Source organism: Pelodiscus sinensis, chromosome 3, assembly GCF_049634645.1.
Source record: "Pelodiscus sinensis isolate JC-2024 chromosome 3, ASM4963464v1, whole genome shotgun sequence".
In the NCBI taxonomy this organism is placed as follows: Eukaryota; Metazoa; Chordata; order Testudines; family Trionychidae; genus Pelodiscus; species Pelodiscus sinensis.
This window is the reverse complement of record NC_134713.1, coordinates 154,332,604-154,349,214: the sequence shown is the minus strand read 5'-3', so window position 1 is coordinate 154,349,214 and position 16,611 is coordinate 154,332,604. Positions and strand designations below refer to the sequence as shown.

Genomic DNA, 16,611 nt, shown 5'->3' with positions numbered 1-16,611 from the left:
CGTTGAAACGTTTTGTTTCAGCATTTCCAAATGGGATTTCTAACTTTATTTATGAAAAGTCATAATTTTCCTGGAAAGCAGACACATTTTGCAAAAAATATCATTTAGCTAAAAAACAGTTTCCCGTAGGAAAACAATATTGATGGAAAAAATTTGACCAGCCCTTTAGTTAACCGCAAATACCCTGGAATTATCTGGATGAGAATCACTTCTGTTCATCCAGACAAAATCATGCAGGATCCATCAATGATAAATCTGGCAGGGGATATTGCAAAGTCATAAGATTGTCAACTATCCTTAATCAGCCAGGACTGGGGTTGGCAGAAGACCAGCCCAAAAGTGGTTGGCATAGGTTAGTTAGTGACATTTGTTAGGAGAGTCTAGGGGTATGCTAATTCAGTGTTTCTCAAAGTAGTCCATGAAACCACTTTGAGAAACCTGCTAACTAGCCTTTCTAGTGTATTTACTTACCTTGCGGCTCCCGTTGGCTCTGGCTTGCCATTTGCAGCCAATGGGAGATGCAGGAAGCGGCGTGGGCCAGGCCACTGCTTCTCATGGCTCCCTTTGGCTGCGAATGGCGAACTGGAGCCAATGGGAGTTGCGAGGCTCCACGGCTGCAGAGCCGGTAGGTAAACATACCAGAGCGGCCAGTTAGCGGGTATTTGAGAAATACTGTGCTATTTCAATGTATTCCCACCTCACCCCTCCTGGGAGCTTCCTCTAACATCTCTTTTGCGACCTTGTTGGAAACTCAAGATGCTCCCAAGAGAGGACAGTGGGTGGAAATGCTGCCTGCTCTTCTTTGGGACCCTCCCCTGGAGGCAGTAGTCCTTGATACTGCAGGAAGGTGTGATTTGCACTTCCATGAGATAATGGGGCTGAATCTAGCCTGCTGGTTTGGGGCTATATAGAGCTCTTTTTAATTGGAAAACTTGTCTCTCTCACTAACTGAAGTTGGTCCAATAAAATATATTACTTCACCCACCTTATCTCTGTGTTTAATAGTCATTAATTTGACTCTGGCAATGTATTAAATGCACAATCAGTTGAGATTTTATTTTATTTTTACATCTACATATTAAAGTGATTCAAGGCATATTTCTCTCCACTAAGAACATTTTTGTGGATGGGTTCTTGCAGCATTGCCTTGAGAAGTATCCTGTTATGAGATGATTTCATGATGAAATCATGTTGTTCTTGATGAAGATTTTTTTCCAGTTCATAGATATAAAGGACAGCTGGGGTAAGATCAATGACCCATGAATCATTGTTATTCACTATCTTAAATAAAAAAGCAGCAAGACACAGGATTTAAATAAGATCAGGTCCTTTTAACCTTACCCGATTAAGTAAATTAATTTCTCCCAACATATTTATTGGAACAATCATTTTCTGCAGTTCAGGGTTTGGGAAAGTAAGGCTTGTTATCGATAACTTCTGTGTCATTATTGCACACTTGTCTTTAGAACTGAGTTTGAACACAGTTGTTATAACCCAATCTGCTGCATTACTTGAGCTGAGAATTTCAGATCTTAGTGCCACACCCGCTACAGTTTAATCTGAAGGTAAAGCTCCAGCTATTTTTCCTTTTGTCAGCTGGTGTCCAGAAAATTAAATCAGACCAGGGATGAGATATGTGTTCTATTCTGTGAGAAAAGTTCAAGACATGTTCATATGGAGTGCAATGAAAGGCAGTGTTACCACAAGTGGAATTTTCAGTCATCAACAGTGGAAAATATTGCTGTGTTGGTAAAAACTTATTCTGACAACAGGCTGGTGAACAAGAAAATGCTTTTATTGAGAGCACAAGCTTAAAAGTGTGCATGCAGGGTCTGAACCTGTGAAGTGCTGAGTTACCATTCAGACTCAGTGGGCGTTGTAGGAGCACAGCCCAGAGTTAGGGCTGGAGAAGTATTTCATAATGTAATCTAAAACTTTCCTGGTGTCATATTTCATCATGAACTTGAAACTCACCTCAGGTTCCTGAACAGGTTCTGAGGCAAGTTTTAACACCATTTCTTTCTTGTCTGACTCCTTACCACTCCCTTATCATATCAGACTTTGTTTTTTTTAAAAACCCGCATTTTCAGTGTTGAAAAATAATGAAATAGGATTCACTGTGGCTCCGTCCTACTGCTGCCAATTTCGGAATATGTCATCAGCTCAGGAATGGGGCTGCGGTGATGTATGGTACTAATTGATCAGAATGTCAAGGCTAAGCAAGGAGAGACAGTGATGGGTTTTGAAGAAACAGGAATGTAATAATGAGATGCTCTAAAGATAATTACTTTGCGAAGATATGGCTGCTTTGGTGAAATGTAAATAGATCAAATAGGAGAGCAACATTTTTCAAGTGGTTGGGCTAAATTCCAGGTGAAATTGGGTAAAATTTTCAAAAGGGCCCAAGTGAATCAGGAGCCAAAAGTCCCACTTTTAAAGTGATTTAGGAGCCTCACAGCCTAAATTTCATTGTTTTTCAGGGCAGGTCTACACTACCACTTAAGCTGATATAACTTACATTGCTCAGAGGTGTGAAAAAGCCACTCTCTTGAATGATGCAATTTATAGCAACCTAAGCACTGGTGCTCTGTAAGCTGGGGTATGTCTACACTACAGAGTTAGTTCGAACTAACTTAGTTCGAATTAGTTAATTCGAACTAAGCTAATTTGAACTAATGCGTCTAGAACTAAAAACTAGTTCGAATTAGCGTTTTGCTAATTCGAACTAGCAAGTCCACATTGAGTGGACCCTGAACAGGGCTTAAGGATGGCCGGAAGTAGTGCTGGCAGGGCATCAGAGGAGGACTTAGAGCGTGGAGATGCTGTCTCAGGCTAGCCGAGGGCTGTGCTTAAAAGGACCCGACCCCCACCCCGGACAGACAGTTCTCAGAGGTGCCCCGCTTCCAAAGCAGTCCTGGCTTGGAGTGCCCAGAGTGCCCACACGCGGAACATCACAGCACTCGGCCATCAGACCAGCTACACTTGCCGCAGGCTGCCCTCTGGGGAGAGGGGACAATTGGGGGGCTGCAGGAGAGCTTCCACCCCCAGAAGCCTGCAGAGCCAGCCCAGTCCTCCCCATCGGGGGCTCGTACCCCATTCCTCCCTCACCTCCTTCCACTTACCCTTCCCTAGCCCCCCTTCCTGATGTACAAAATAAAGATAACGCTAATTCGAACTAGTTTTTAGTTCTAGACGCGTTAGTTCGCATTAGCTTAGTTCGAATTAACTAATTCGAACTAAGTTAGTTCGAATTAGCGCTGTAGTGTAGACATACCCTGTCTTTATTGAACAAAACTGGGGGAGACTGGGAAAAGGAGGTGGGAGAGGGGAAGAGAAAGGCTGGAAGAGGGGAGGGCAACTAACATGATCAGGGGTTGGGAACAGGTCCCAGATGAAGAGAGGCTACAGAGACTGGGACTGTTCAGCTTAGAAAAGAGGAGATGGAGCGGGGACAGGATAGAGGTCTCTAAAAGCAGGGGTTGGGTGGAGAGGGTGCATACAGAAAAGTTCTTCATGAGTTCCCATAAAGAAGGACTAGAGGACACCAAGGGAAATGAATGGGTAGCAAGCTTCAAACTAGTAAGAGAAAGTTGTTCTTCACAAAGCAAAGAGTCAACCTGTGGAACTCCTTGCTGCAGGAGGCTGTGAAGGCTAGAACTAGAACAGAGTTTAAAGGGAAGTGAGATTAAGTCATGGAGGTTGGGTCCATGGAGTAGTCTTAGCCAGGGGGTAGGAGTGGTGTCCCTGCCCAAAATTTGTGGAAGGCTGGAGAGGGATGGCACGAGACAAATGGCTTGGTCACTGTCTTCGGTCCATCCCCTCCAGGGTCCCTAGGGTTGGCCGCTGTCAGCAGACAGGCTACTGGGCTAGATGGACCTTTGGTCTGACCCAGGACGGCCATTGTAAGCTCAGGGTCGGGGGTCTCAGTGGACCCCCTTGATTTTCATGCAAACCTGCTCCTGGGTGGCCAGGCTGGCAGCTCTCCTGCCCTAGATGGCCACTTTCCTGTGCCTAGTGCGGAGATCGTGGACGAGGTCCACGATGTCTGCACTAGCCCAGGCGGGTGCCCGCCTCTTGCGGTCCCGGGCAAGGTCCCGGGAGCCGCCAGCCTGGTCCCGGGAAGAGGGGGTGGGCTGGGGGACATCGGGTGGGTGGCTCTGTGCCGTGCCAGGTGCAGGGTCTGCTGGCTGGGTGCTGGCAGGCTTGCACCTGGCACGGGCACCGTAGCCAGCTCGTGCCCCTTTAAGGGGTCCGGGGCTGGGAGGGGGGCATAGAGTTTCCCTGGTGTTGGCCAGAGTGGCCACCAGGGAAACTTGGGGAGGACTAGCCTCCCACTAGTTCGAATTAAGGGGCTACACACCCCTTAATTCGAACTAGTAAGTTTGAACTAGGCTTAATCCTCGTAAAATGAGGTTTTCGTAGTTTGAACTAAGCGCTCCGCTAGTTCGATTTAAATTCGAACTAGCAGAGCGCTAGTGTAGCGGCTATGAATGTTAGTTCAAACTAACGTCCGTTAGTTCGAACTAACATTGTAGTGTAGACATACCCCTGGAAATGCTTTCCTGCCAATATAGCTTCTGCCTCTGATGGAGGTGGCGTAATTACGCTAGTGGGAGAACGCTCTTCCATCAGCACAGAGTGGTTTCCCCAGATGTGCTATAGCAGTGGTCCCCAACACGGTGCCCGCGGGTGCCATGGCATTCGTGTGCGCCCGCCAAGTGCTCAGGGCTGGCCTGGCCATGGGCACGTGGTGCATGCACAGTGCCGGAGCCGGCCCCGGGTGCATGGTGCACGGTGAGCGCCGGCCCCGGGAGCGCCGCGAATTGGCCGCCCACGCTCTGGGCGTGCGGCGCTTGGGGGGGGGGGCGCCAGCCCCGGGCGCGCGGCCCTTGGAGGTGGCCCCGGCCCCGGGCGCGTGGCTTTGGGGGGCCCCACCCACTGGCGCCCGGCAGGTGAACGGCCACGCCCTCTCGCGCCCGGCAACCTCCAAAGGTTGGGGACCACTGCGCTATAGTGTCGTAGCTGCATTGTTATGGGTGTGTCCTCTGTGCATCTTGTTGCAGTTTTGAATAAAATGGCTGCTGTCTCCATGCAAATAGGGTAGGATTTCTCTGACCCAAGTACGTGCAACTCTCATGTGAGCTAGTTTGGCAAATGTGAAGGAGATTTTTGGCCAGGAGGGTAATTCCTTATTCCTCAGAACTCCAGTCTAAGGGTGTGTCTACGCCGCACCATTATTCTGAAATAACTGTGTGCATTTACACAGTTGTTCCATTATTTCAAAATAATTTTGAAACATTATATTTTTGAAATAGCTATTTTGAAAAAAGGCGTGTGTAGACACTCTACTGCTGCTATTTTGAAATAGCAGGGCCATTCTAGGTTATTCCTCCCCAGTGCCTCCTGGGGCTCTAAATCAAGGTAGCATGTCTACATTAGGGAAGCCTGCCTCAGACTAATTTTGAGGCTTCTTTGCAGTGTAGACGTGCTATTTTAAAATACCTATTCCAGAATAGCTTATTTTGAAATAAGCGTGTAGTGTAGACGCACCCTAAGTGGTTTTGGCTGGGATTTTGCAGCCACTTGTTAGAAAAAATACAGTTTTATTTCTTTGGGCACCACAAACTCTTAAATGAAACAAATCAATCCCCAAAGATTTTTTTTTCTGTGCTTACATGCAGAGATTTTTCTCTTGATGAATGTTATTGAACCCATTGATCTAATGGTTCACTAGCAGCACATAAAGAAAGAGCTGCCAATAATATAAAGCGTTGTTGGTATTTACTGTGTTTCATATTGAAAACCATAATTCCAGGGAACATGATGCTATTCAAGGTACTACTCGGTGCTTAATTATGAAATCAAGTGATGCTCACAGTAAGACTGCCAGAATCTGGTCCTTTACTCTTCTCTTTGAGACAAATCCCAGAGCATCTGGAGCCACTGAATTGTCTTGTCAGGAGCTCAGTGCCAATTGGGAGTTGCTCTTTTATTCTCTTAAATATGACAGAAAATCTAAGCTCAAGAAATGAATTTCTTTTCATTTCAAAAATTTACTGTGGCTGATTTGAAGGGTGTGATTCTGCCCACTACACACCCACTTCTCTTTCCTGTAGCTGCTGGGTAACACCACGTGCAGCAGCTGAGGCCATCAGAAGAGGAAACACTCATATGCGATTTGAATTCGGTGGAGAGGAGAATAGAGGCAAAATGTAGCTGCATTGAAATGTGGTGACAGTACCAGGGGTAATATTTCTCCTTAAGAAAAAAAAGTGATGAGGAGGACTTCCTTTTCATAGCTCATCAGCTCGATTGAATGAGTTAACTGATTCCCAGTTAAATCAAGGCTGTTAACACATTTGTTAAGACAATTGTGAACACTCCCCACACTTTTGATCCAGGCCAATGATCTCTAATAGCAGTGTCCTCTATCATACCTGAGGTATGATTCAGCAGGGCCTCTAAGATAGCCATCAATTGAAGCATCAACACCACCTCCTACATTACCTATCCAGGGGCTGACTAAGGACAGGCCTACCCTAGAAATGCTGCATCAGTGGACCAGCACTGATGCAGCTGCACTGTTCTAGCACTTTGATGGAGACGTTGTAAGGTGATGGGAGAGAGCACTCCCATCTGCTTGGTTACTCCATCTCTGTGGGTATGTCTACATTTTTCTTATTTCGAAATAACTTTCCTAGCATCTACACAGCCAAACCGCTATTTTGAAATAAATTCAAAATAGCAGAGCACTTATTTCGAATTTGGTAAACCTCATTCTATGAGGAATAACGCCAAATTCGAAATAGCTAATTCGAAATAAGCGCTGTGTAGATGCTTATTTTGAAACAGGGGGTCTCCAGCCCTTCCCAGTGTGCCCTGGTGGCCAGTCTGGGCCAAACCAGGAAAACTCCTCTCCCTCAGCCCCAGAGCCCTTAAAGGGGTAGACTCTGGCCACAGTGCCTGTGCCAGCTGCAAGCACAGAGCCAGCAGTTGCTGCCCCGACCCAGTGGCCCCACCATGAGCCAGGCAGCCAGTGCCAGCCAGCCCTCCACTGCTCCCTGGGCCCAGTCCCCTAGCTCCCAGGAGCCTGCCAGGGGTCAGAGAAGGTGGGCACCTTCCTGGTCCAGTGTGGATATCATGGACCTGATTGAGGTCATGGGGTATCCAATGTCCATGATCTCTGCACTAGACGGAGAAACACGGCCACCAAAGGCCACATGCGCACCCAGGAGCAGGTTCTCATGAAACTGAAGGAGCTGCGGCAGGACTATGCCAGGTCCACATGGGGCAGCTCCCAACCAGGGGCAGATACCTGCCCCTATTTTGACATCCTGGACTGCATCCTGGGGGGGCGGGATGGTCTGTGCCCCTCTGGGGGTCATCGATCCTGGAGCAGAGGGCCCTGACCAGGACATGCAGGAAGAGTGCCAGGAGCTGCAGGAGCCCAGAGGGAGTGTGCCACGCAGCCAGGATACCCGATCCATACCAGCAGACCCGTCACCAATGTCATACGGGGAGGCAAAAACGTGAGTTTTTGACATGCTCCTGACCCTGGGGTGTGACACAGCAGGACACCCTGCCTCCACAAGGCCATTCTATACAGAGGCAGAAGACATCTCCCCCTTACCTCACCCACACTATACACAGCACAGGGGCCTGGGTGCGGTCTTGGGGCAGCTCCCACTCCTGGGGATAGCTGGACATTCCGACCATGGCCTGTGTACAAGCACATCGGCTCTGATGGTGCAGGGAACGGTCATCCCACCTTGCACAGGGGGGTTGGGCTTCATCCACTGTGTCCCCAGGGATAATTGACCACTACTCTTGTTTCTCCACAGCTGCACAAGCTGCTCATGCAGGGCGCACCCAGGACATGCTCCTGCACCCGAGGGCTCCACAGGACCACCCGTGCAGTGGAGGAGTACTGACAGCAGCACCTGAGGGCACTGCGAACACTGCACCGCACCCTCCAGAACTGGATGCAAGAAGACCTGGTGCTCCGGTCGGAGCAGCTTGCCGAGGGCCATGCCCTCTGCCAACACCTGCAGACCCTGGTGCAGAGCGTACTGCCTCATTCCGCTCCAGCCCCTGCTCCCCAGCTACCGCTCCTCCTCACACTCCTTTTCCCCCTCCCACTTCTCCCTCCATGACCTCTACACCCTCCCTCTCCTCCACACTCTCCAACCCCTCCCCATCTCCCTGGGGACACCGAGGTGCCCGCATCCGCAGTGCTGGGAGATATTTGGCCCGGTGAGATCCCCACCCCTGAACCCTGAGCTTCACTTCCCCCTTCCAGCTCTCTCCTCCCAGGTTTCTCCCTCCTCTCTCCCATCCGCTCTCCTTCCTTCTTCCATCTCCTTTCCCCAGTCTCACCAGAGTTTCATTCCCCCCCCCCCCAGTTTTGTTAAATAAAGACAGTTCGTGTTTATGAAAAAACCATGTATTTTATTGTACATCAGGAAGGGAGGCTGGGGGGGGGGGGGGGTGGTAAGTGGAAGGACATGAGGGAGGAATGAGGCACAAGCCCCCAGTGGGGCAGACCAAGGAGGCTCTTAGTGCTCCTCTCCCGCAGGGCCTCCTGGATGCTGACAGCCCTCTGATGAACCTTCCAGATGGCTGCAGCAAGTGCAGCCAGGCTTGCAGCAACGTGTCCAAGAGAAGCACCAGAGTGCCCAGGGGCAGCTCTGGCTCCATGTTGCAGAGTGCTGTGGTATCCTGAGTGAGGGCAACCAGAGCACGCAGAGACAAAAATGCTTTGCTGTCCCTCAGCGAGGTAGACAAGCAAGCAGGGAAACCTGAGAACCAGCTGTCTGGGGGAAGGGAGGAGGGGGCCCTTTAAGCACAGACCTCAGTTAGCCTCAGGCAGCAGCCTCACACAGTAAGTCCTGACCTGGTGCCCTGCTGGAACTGGTTCTGGCCAGCCTTAAATGTGATTCACAGTCCACTCAGTGTGGACGCACTGTTTCGAAATAGCAAAACGCTATTTCGAGATGCATTTTGTGTGTAGATGAGTAATTAAGAAATAACTTATTTCAAATTAACTGTTTTGAAGTAAGATATTTCGAAATAATGCTGTAGTGTAGACATACCCTGTGGGAGGCGATAGCTATGTCATAGTTGGCGGGGTGTTTAAGGTCAGTATAACTGTAGCCCCGGGGTGTGGATTCATACTCCCTTTCCCCAGGTGACATAATTATCCTGAATTAAGTGTGTAGTGTGGACTTGGCCTCTCTCCTTGTTTAATTTGAGAGTTTAGAAGGGTACCATCCCAGTATGGAGGGTCTACAATGCAGAACACCCACTGGAAGACAATTGTAAACATAATGACTCTTCTTTGCTTAGGTCTCAGGAAACACATTCAGACAGGAGGCCGGGGAGCAGTGGTAGAGTGTAATGTAGTTGAGCACTCTGCAATATGCAATCGTGATGTTTTAGTGGCTTCTGCTCTGGGGATCAAATAGTGGCTAAATGGATTTTCAGAATGGGGCATACAATTAATAATTCAATGATAATGAGTTGCTTGTTAAATATTGTTTTAAAACTATAAATAATAACATTTGCCTGATCAATGCATTTGCCTTCTGATCTGCTTGCATCACAAAGGCGATGTGACAGTCAGTCCTGTGTTCATTAGGAATAATTCCCTATAGGGAAGAACAGCAGCCGTGCACAAGCGAGGGCCACAGTACAGCTGAAAAGCACGGACACAATTAATTCTACCAATTTTGGGAAATGAATGCATCCTGCTCTGAACAAGCAAATCAGAATGCAAGCACAAACTGTCTGCAAAGGATATTGTTCCTCGGACAGTTTATGGCATGTAATGGAAGCTGTAATGGAGCTACTTACAGTATTTTACTGGGTAGCACATGCTGCCAGACATCTGCAAAGTCTCACCATGACTCATGAGCATCTGCCTACATGTATGAAAAAGACTGGATGGGCCAGATTCCCATTTGCTCTCAGGCCCCTATGCACCACTCTGGGAGTATGACTAGACTACATGCCTCTGCCAACACAGGCATGTTAAATAGGCTACCCGACATAGTCAATGAAGCGGGGATTTAAATATTCCCGACTTCATTAAAATAAAAATGGCCACCGCGCTGTGCCGGCTCAGCTGATTGTCGGCACAGCGCGGCAGTCAAGACGCGGATTGGTCGACAGGGGAAGCCTTTGTCAACTGCTCCTGTAAACCTTGTTTCATGAGGCATAAGTGTGCAGTTGACAAAGGCTTCCCCTGTCGACCGATCCGCGTGGCGCGGAGGTGAGCTGGTGCGACCCAGGGACTGTCTGCCGAGGAGACGCCGGCTGGGAGGTTGCAGCGAGCTAGGCGAGTACAGGGGAAGGAACCCCAGGGAACCAGGTAGGAAGTGGCCCAGGGCAGGAGCGGGAGCCGCTTCCTCCCGCCCAGAGAACCTCAGCGTGTTTCAGCCGGATTGCCCTGCCAAGGAAGTGACCCGCTATCTGGTCACTCACAGGGCTCTGGGCCAGGACCCGGTAGAGTAGGGTGGGCCCAGGTCCCCCTACCTGGGGTGTGTCCCTGCTACAACCTTAATCTGTGTTCGAGACTCAGGCCAGAGGGCCTTGGCCTTGACTTAAAGGGCCAGCTTTAAACTGTGCTTCGGACTCAGGCCAGAGGGCCTGGACTTGAGAGCGTAGGTGGGAGGGACCCGCCACATCCCAATTGTCTTTTTACTAAGATGAGTAGTTCAATACCACTAACGTTTTTGTGGGCCTTCTTTGTACTGTTTCCAAAGCTAATACATTTTTGAGATTGTGTGACCAGAACTACATGCAGTATTCAAGGTCTAGGCACACCACAGATTTATAAAGTGCCATTATGAACATTCCTTCTTCATGATTTTGGGTTTGAATATGGTCTGCAGAAAAACAATTTAGGGAATAACTATTTTTTCTGTCAGTTGCTACTTTGATCTGTTTTATTAGGTTGTCTCAGAATTGCCAGATGCCGACACCCATTGCTCATTATTCTATCATGTCTCTCAGCTTCAGGGAACTAAATCCTCACTAAACTGAGATAGGAAGTTTATAAAAATAAGACTATTGAAGTAACAGTGTCTTGACTTGACAGGATGTTGTCACATAGCCTGGTAACTCTTGGGGAATATATAGTCATGCTGTCAAACAAGGGATGCAAAAAATATTTGTAGCCAGCCATGTGCTCAGAGCTGATTGGTAGAATGGAGATGTCTCCAGGACAGCTGCTTTGGATAGATAACTGCGTGAGTTGCATTGTCTAATGCAGGGAGGCACAGTCAAAGGTGGCTTGGGAGCCTTAATCTGAATACTTCTTGATTTGGTACGCTGAGCATGTTTGAAACACTGAGGGTCAGAAACACAAATTGAACTCACACCAGTGAGAGTCTCCATAGAGACTTTGTCCTAGATAGGGGGAAACTTCAGATGGCATAAAGCGGGCACCTTATCTGTCACTGCCTCCTATGCCTGGTAGAAGGAGGGAAGGGTTGTGTTGGGACCATGGAATTGGGGTCATCGGAGAGGTCATGTCTGGAGAGGAGAGGGCATGTGGTGGATGAGGCTCCATTGCACTTTAATTGTCTGCTGGTGGAAAGGTTTCAATAGATTCCACCAACACTGTAAATTAAAGCTGCCCGCCCCCCCAAAATTGTAACTTCAAGTAGGTCTCTGTCTCTGAGGATTGGTTGCTGCAACAGGCTTCCTTCCAGTCCCTCACATCCTCCTGCACCTGAGCTCAGAAGCAAGCCCTTTCATTCTAATTTGTTTTCTGCACACTTTTCACTCATGCTCAGGGGTAATTGACTATCCAGGGCACATGACTATGGAAAATCAAGCCCACTGGCTCAGATCTTGGTAGGGTCAAGACATCTTCCTGAGGAACATGTATTGGACTTTTCTCTCCCTTGTACAAGTTTTACAGGAGTTGCTTTGATGGAGTCACCCCAGCTCATATTGGTGTAAATGAGGGTGGAATTACATCCACTGAATTGACCAGCTGACTGTGTTTGAAGGAATCTCATCTAACATTCTGGTTTGCTCAACTGCCACTGGGAGGCCAGGTGGTTCATGAGACACTTATGATGTGGTCAAATCCAGGAAAAAGTGTAAAGATCTCTGCTGAAAAAACGTTCTGGAAATAGGTTTTTTCTGCACTGTTGGTGGCATAGGCTTGTCCTGTGGTAATACGTCATGCGGTGCAGTGGAATAAGATTTCAATAGCACTCATTTGGGGCTGCCCTCTATCACTCACTCTAGATGAACAAAAAAGTGCCCTTCTAGCGTCAAGCTGATATCCAGAGGTACATTTTAAATGGGAGTTAAGCTCCTAATTGCTCTTTGTGCCTTTGCTAATCTCTCGCGCTCAAATGAATACAAGAATCGTAAGAATGCAGCACAGCTGTGTGCTTTGTTTCCCTGCACGTGGTTTCTTCTTTTTTAAACTGTGCTAATAAATTCCCCACGGGGAATTATACCTCCTTGTGGCTAAATGTAACCAACACTGAGAGTCCCTGTGCAGGAACACAAAGTCGATGAAGACAGAGTTGTCTTTGCATTTTATGGATCTAATCGCCCTGATGTGTAAGGGATTAGTTACTGCAATTACAAGAGTGACATTTCCATTCCTCAGCTCCTCCTTTTATTATTATTTAACATCTTCATTTTCCTCTACTTACTTCTTAAAATGCTTGAGCCTCAAAAGGTTCACTACTGCTCAGGGAATATGGCCTGACTGTCAGAGATGCTGAGCACTCCGCGGGTGATTCTGGTGCTTAGCACCTTTGGAATTATGCTGTGAATATTCTGCGGTTATATTGTACCTGTCACCTGAAAATTTCATAATGCTCTAATGATCTTACATGAAGACACTCAGCAATTCAGTGGCAGAGCTTAGACAGCAACAGGATCCAGAAATAGAGCCCTGGAGTGAAATCTGGATCCTGTTGCTGTCTAGAGGAGTTTTGCTATTGATTTTCATGGGACCAGGATTTCACCTCAGGGGTCATTACTTCCAGTCCCATTCCTCTTGTCTAGTTACTGGCGAACGTTTTCCTTGAAAGGAACGTGCAGCGCAGTTGCCCACAGACCATGCCACACACTGTTTCAAACACTGATTGTTACATCAGTGGTCAGTCTGTATTGCAGCAGGTAATGTGCCTCCTAGTCCAGGTAGACTGACATAAGCTCACTTCGCTTGAGCTCATGTGTTAAACACAGCAGAGTGGATACTGTCGCACAGCAGAGCCTTCCGAGTACAACCCCTCCAGCCTTCTGTGTTGGAGCTCAGGTGGTTCCTCTTAGTGCACTAGCATGAGCAGGGTTAGCTGCAGTGCAGACATACCTTCAGGGCCTGCCCCTGCCTCCACTGACATGAATGTCATGTCATCCTGGGAAATGTAGAGCACTCTCTGCTCCTTTTACTTTATTTTGCCTTTGGCTCGTATATTCCTCTGACTTTCATGTCTGTCCTAAAGGTGCAACACAAATCAACTCTGCTGTGATCAGCTCCACAGAGAGACCAAACCTCACCTACAGTTCTCTGCCACTGTGCCAAGCAGATATTATGTGTCAGCTAGTTGCTTGGCCAGGAAACAATCCACCCGTGTATCAAGGTGCATGCCAATGACTTTTGTATCCTGTACCTCAAAGGGCTCCGTGGGAAGAAAAGTCCACGTGCAGGTTAGTAACACCCTTCCATATTGAAATGCTTTCCTGTGAGTACTGTAGAAGCTTCCTAGCCTCACATCGGATGGCTAAAAAACCCCCAGCCAGCTCCAATTGTGGAAAGGAGTCGCTTCATTTTAACAACACAGGTGTAGATAGTGTAACTCTCAGTCCACAGCTGCGGGACAGACACAGCAAAGACAGTGGCAATTTCAGCTTCTCTCAGGCAACCAGCTGCTATGCTTGAACGTGCTCCAGTACCACAGTGAGAAATAAGGTTTAAAAGTCTAAATAGATCACCAGTTTCCATGTCTAAACAACTGTGGCATTTGGTTTCCACCAGGGCTGTCACAAGTTGTGTCTGTGGTGATGGCGGTTTTTGTGCTGTAGGCACCTATCCACTAAAAATGGGCCTAAGCCAAAGCCTTGAATTCACGGAGCATTCCCAAGATTTGAGTGTGTTCCAAATCCACCCCTGAGCCGCAGGTCACCAGTGAACCTGAGCCAACCCGAATCCACAAACCCTGTAACTGCAAAACCATCTCTATTGTCTCTCAGGAACTGGACTGATACCAGTAACAACTCATTTCACAAAAGCCACTCATCAGCCATCACGCAGTGAGAGCCACATGGTGTTCTATCCTGAGGATTTCTTTCATCTTGCCTCCAAAAGATCAGCAGAATCACATGCCTTTCCCTTCAACTGGGATAAATGCCTCGCCCTGATTAGCAGCCAGCTGAGCCTTCTCAGCAGGGAAGAATCTCATTTAAATGGTTTAATTCCCTTCCTCCCATGTTTCTCTCCCATAGCTTAACAACATCATCAAGGCTGTACGTTGTCATCCTGCACGTATGTACGACAGCTTTCCCTGCACAGCTGCATGCTGCTATCTCCTCTCATCAGCTGAATAAAACATCCTGGCACTCCATCAAGATAACGCCTGCATGGCTGCTCTTTTTAATCTTCTTTTTTAATGTATTTTTGTGTGCATCTCAAATATAATTTAAATGGCATAATAAAAGGCCAACATTATGAAGTTAATTTTTTTTAATTCTTTCCTGAATGGGTTCCAAATGCTAATGGGAAATATTATTTATAGTGTGTTTTTATTATTCAAAATGATATTAGAGTTTAGTCAGAAATTTTCCTCTTAGACCTCATTGCACCTCTCTCCTTTCCCCCTTTCTGCTGCTGTGGAGGGATCTGTTTGTCTGATGCATGAACTGTGTTAAAGAATTATTATTGTTATTACTTTTGGATTTGGCAAAGATGTCATTATAAATGCTGAATTTGTTTTCCACAGGTCAATAGACTAATAAATGGGGTATATCAAACTGGGTGAGTGTTTACTTTTACGCTTTAAATTACAATATACTTTACGTCAAAAGAAGAGGCTTATCATGAAGAAAATAAAAGATGCGTAGAGAAATCACTAATCTGCCTCACCATACAAGCAAATCCATTGGGGTGGTTTTTTTTGGTTTTTTTTTTACAGTAGTCTAGTGGGAAAAAGAGTTTCCTTGTGGTAGGATACTAGGCTTCTAGAACTTCCTCTGGCTGACTTCACTTGGTTCAAAGCCTGATCCAAGCGCTGAGCAGTCCAGATTTTTATGGCTAAGCCAGGCTCTGTGTCCAGAGAGTGTTAGTCAAATCCTCTAAGGGCTTCTTTGCCTCATTTATGTGTCTCTTGAAGACACATCTTCCTACATGCTGACACTAGGATGACTAGGACTCTAAGGCTATGTCTAGACTACAGGCTTCTTTTGGAAGAGATCTTCTGAAAAAACTTCTTCCGAAAGAGAATGTCGACACTGCAAAAGTGCATCAAAAAAGCGATCTGCTTTTCCCTAAGAGAGCGTCCAGACGCTTGCTCACATGTAAGCTATGATTGCTATGGACGGAATGGCCACCCTGGCACCTGTGCGTCTTCCTTTTTCCTCTTCTTCCGAAAGAACTCCTTCTTCTCTGTCCACACACGCCTTTCTCCTAAAGAGCTCTTTCGCAGAAAGGCTTCTTCCTTGTAGAATGAGGAATACCGGAAAAATCCTTCTGTTCTTTCGATTTTCTTGCAGAAGAATGCAATTGCAGTATGGACGTTTCTCAAGTTTTGTCAGAAAAATGGCCGTTTTTCTGATAAAACTCTGTAGTGTAGACGTACCCCATGAGTACACTGCCTACCTTCACCAAGAATAGAGACCACGGTGCATCATACGAGATGCAGGCCAACTGCAGGGCCCAGCCTCTAGATGAAATTAGGACCATGATACACAGCAGCCACACCTCCCATGGGGCACCGTTGCAGTACTGAATAGCTGTCAAAGCTATGTAGTATGAAATTTTGGCTGATTTTTTTTTTCATTACAAATGAATTTTTCAGTGGGATTTTCTAACCAGCTCTATCTCTTTTTATTTTTTATGTTATTAAAAATATAGTAACAATAACAGAACACCTCGTATAAAATCCTGGCCTGATTGAAATCTAAACTCCTGTCAACTTCAAGGGGACTTACCTGTTTAGTGCCAAGTAACTGCATGGTTTGTGTTGTTACAGCCCTTGCCCTTCTCCACCCCCTCTCCCTCCCCATCACCTCTGGACAGCTTGTTGTCCTTACTTATTTTCTCATGCCCCATGGGCATCACATAGATGAAAAGCTTTGGGGACAGTGTTGCTTTGTAATTGCTGTAAAGCGCAACTTCAGCTGCTACCACACATCAAGCAAGTGTATCATTTTGTGTCCTTTTTTTGACTGACACTCCTCCATTTGCAGCAGTGTGGTGCATCAGTGCCCCCTCCCCCCCGTTCCCTTATGAGACATGCCTTATCAGACATCCTCCTATCAGAAGGAGTAAGCCAGTGAGTCAGCAGCAGCTGACGCCACACAAAACACCAAATTGTCATAGAAAGGGATTTTTCCTTCCCTTCCATGCTGTGGGGCTAATTA

At 47.2% G+C, this 16,611-nt stretch overlaps 1 long non-coding RNA gene across 2 annotated transcripts in view; it reads left to right on the top strand.

Annotated features, from left to right (window-relative positions):
- Positions 1 to 14,988, top strand: part of LOC112544557 (uncharacterized) — a 121,064-nt gene extending 106,076 nt beyond the window's left edge. For both annotated transcript variants that reach the window (XR_012902379.1, XR_012902380.1), the window contains 2 exons: positions 13,479 to 13,683; positions 14,479 to 14,988. This is a non-coding gene — a long non-coding RNA (uncharacterized LOC112544557). The remainder of the gene's footprint in view (positions 1 to 13,478; positions 13,684 to 14,478) is intronic.
- Positions 14,989 to 16,611: the final 1,623 nt, after the last annotated feature.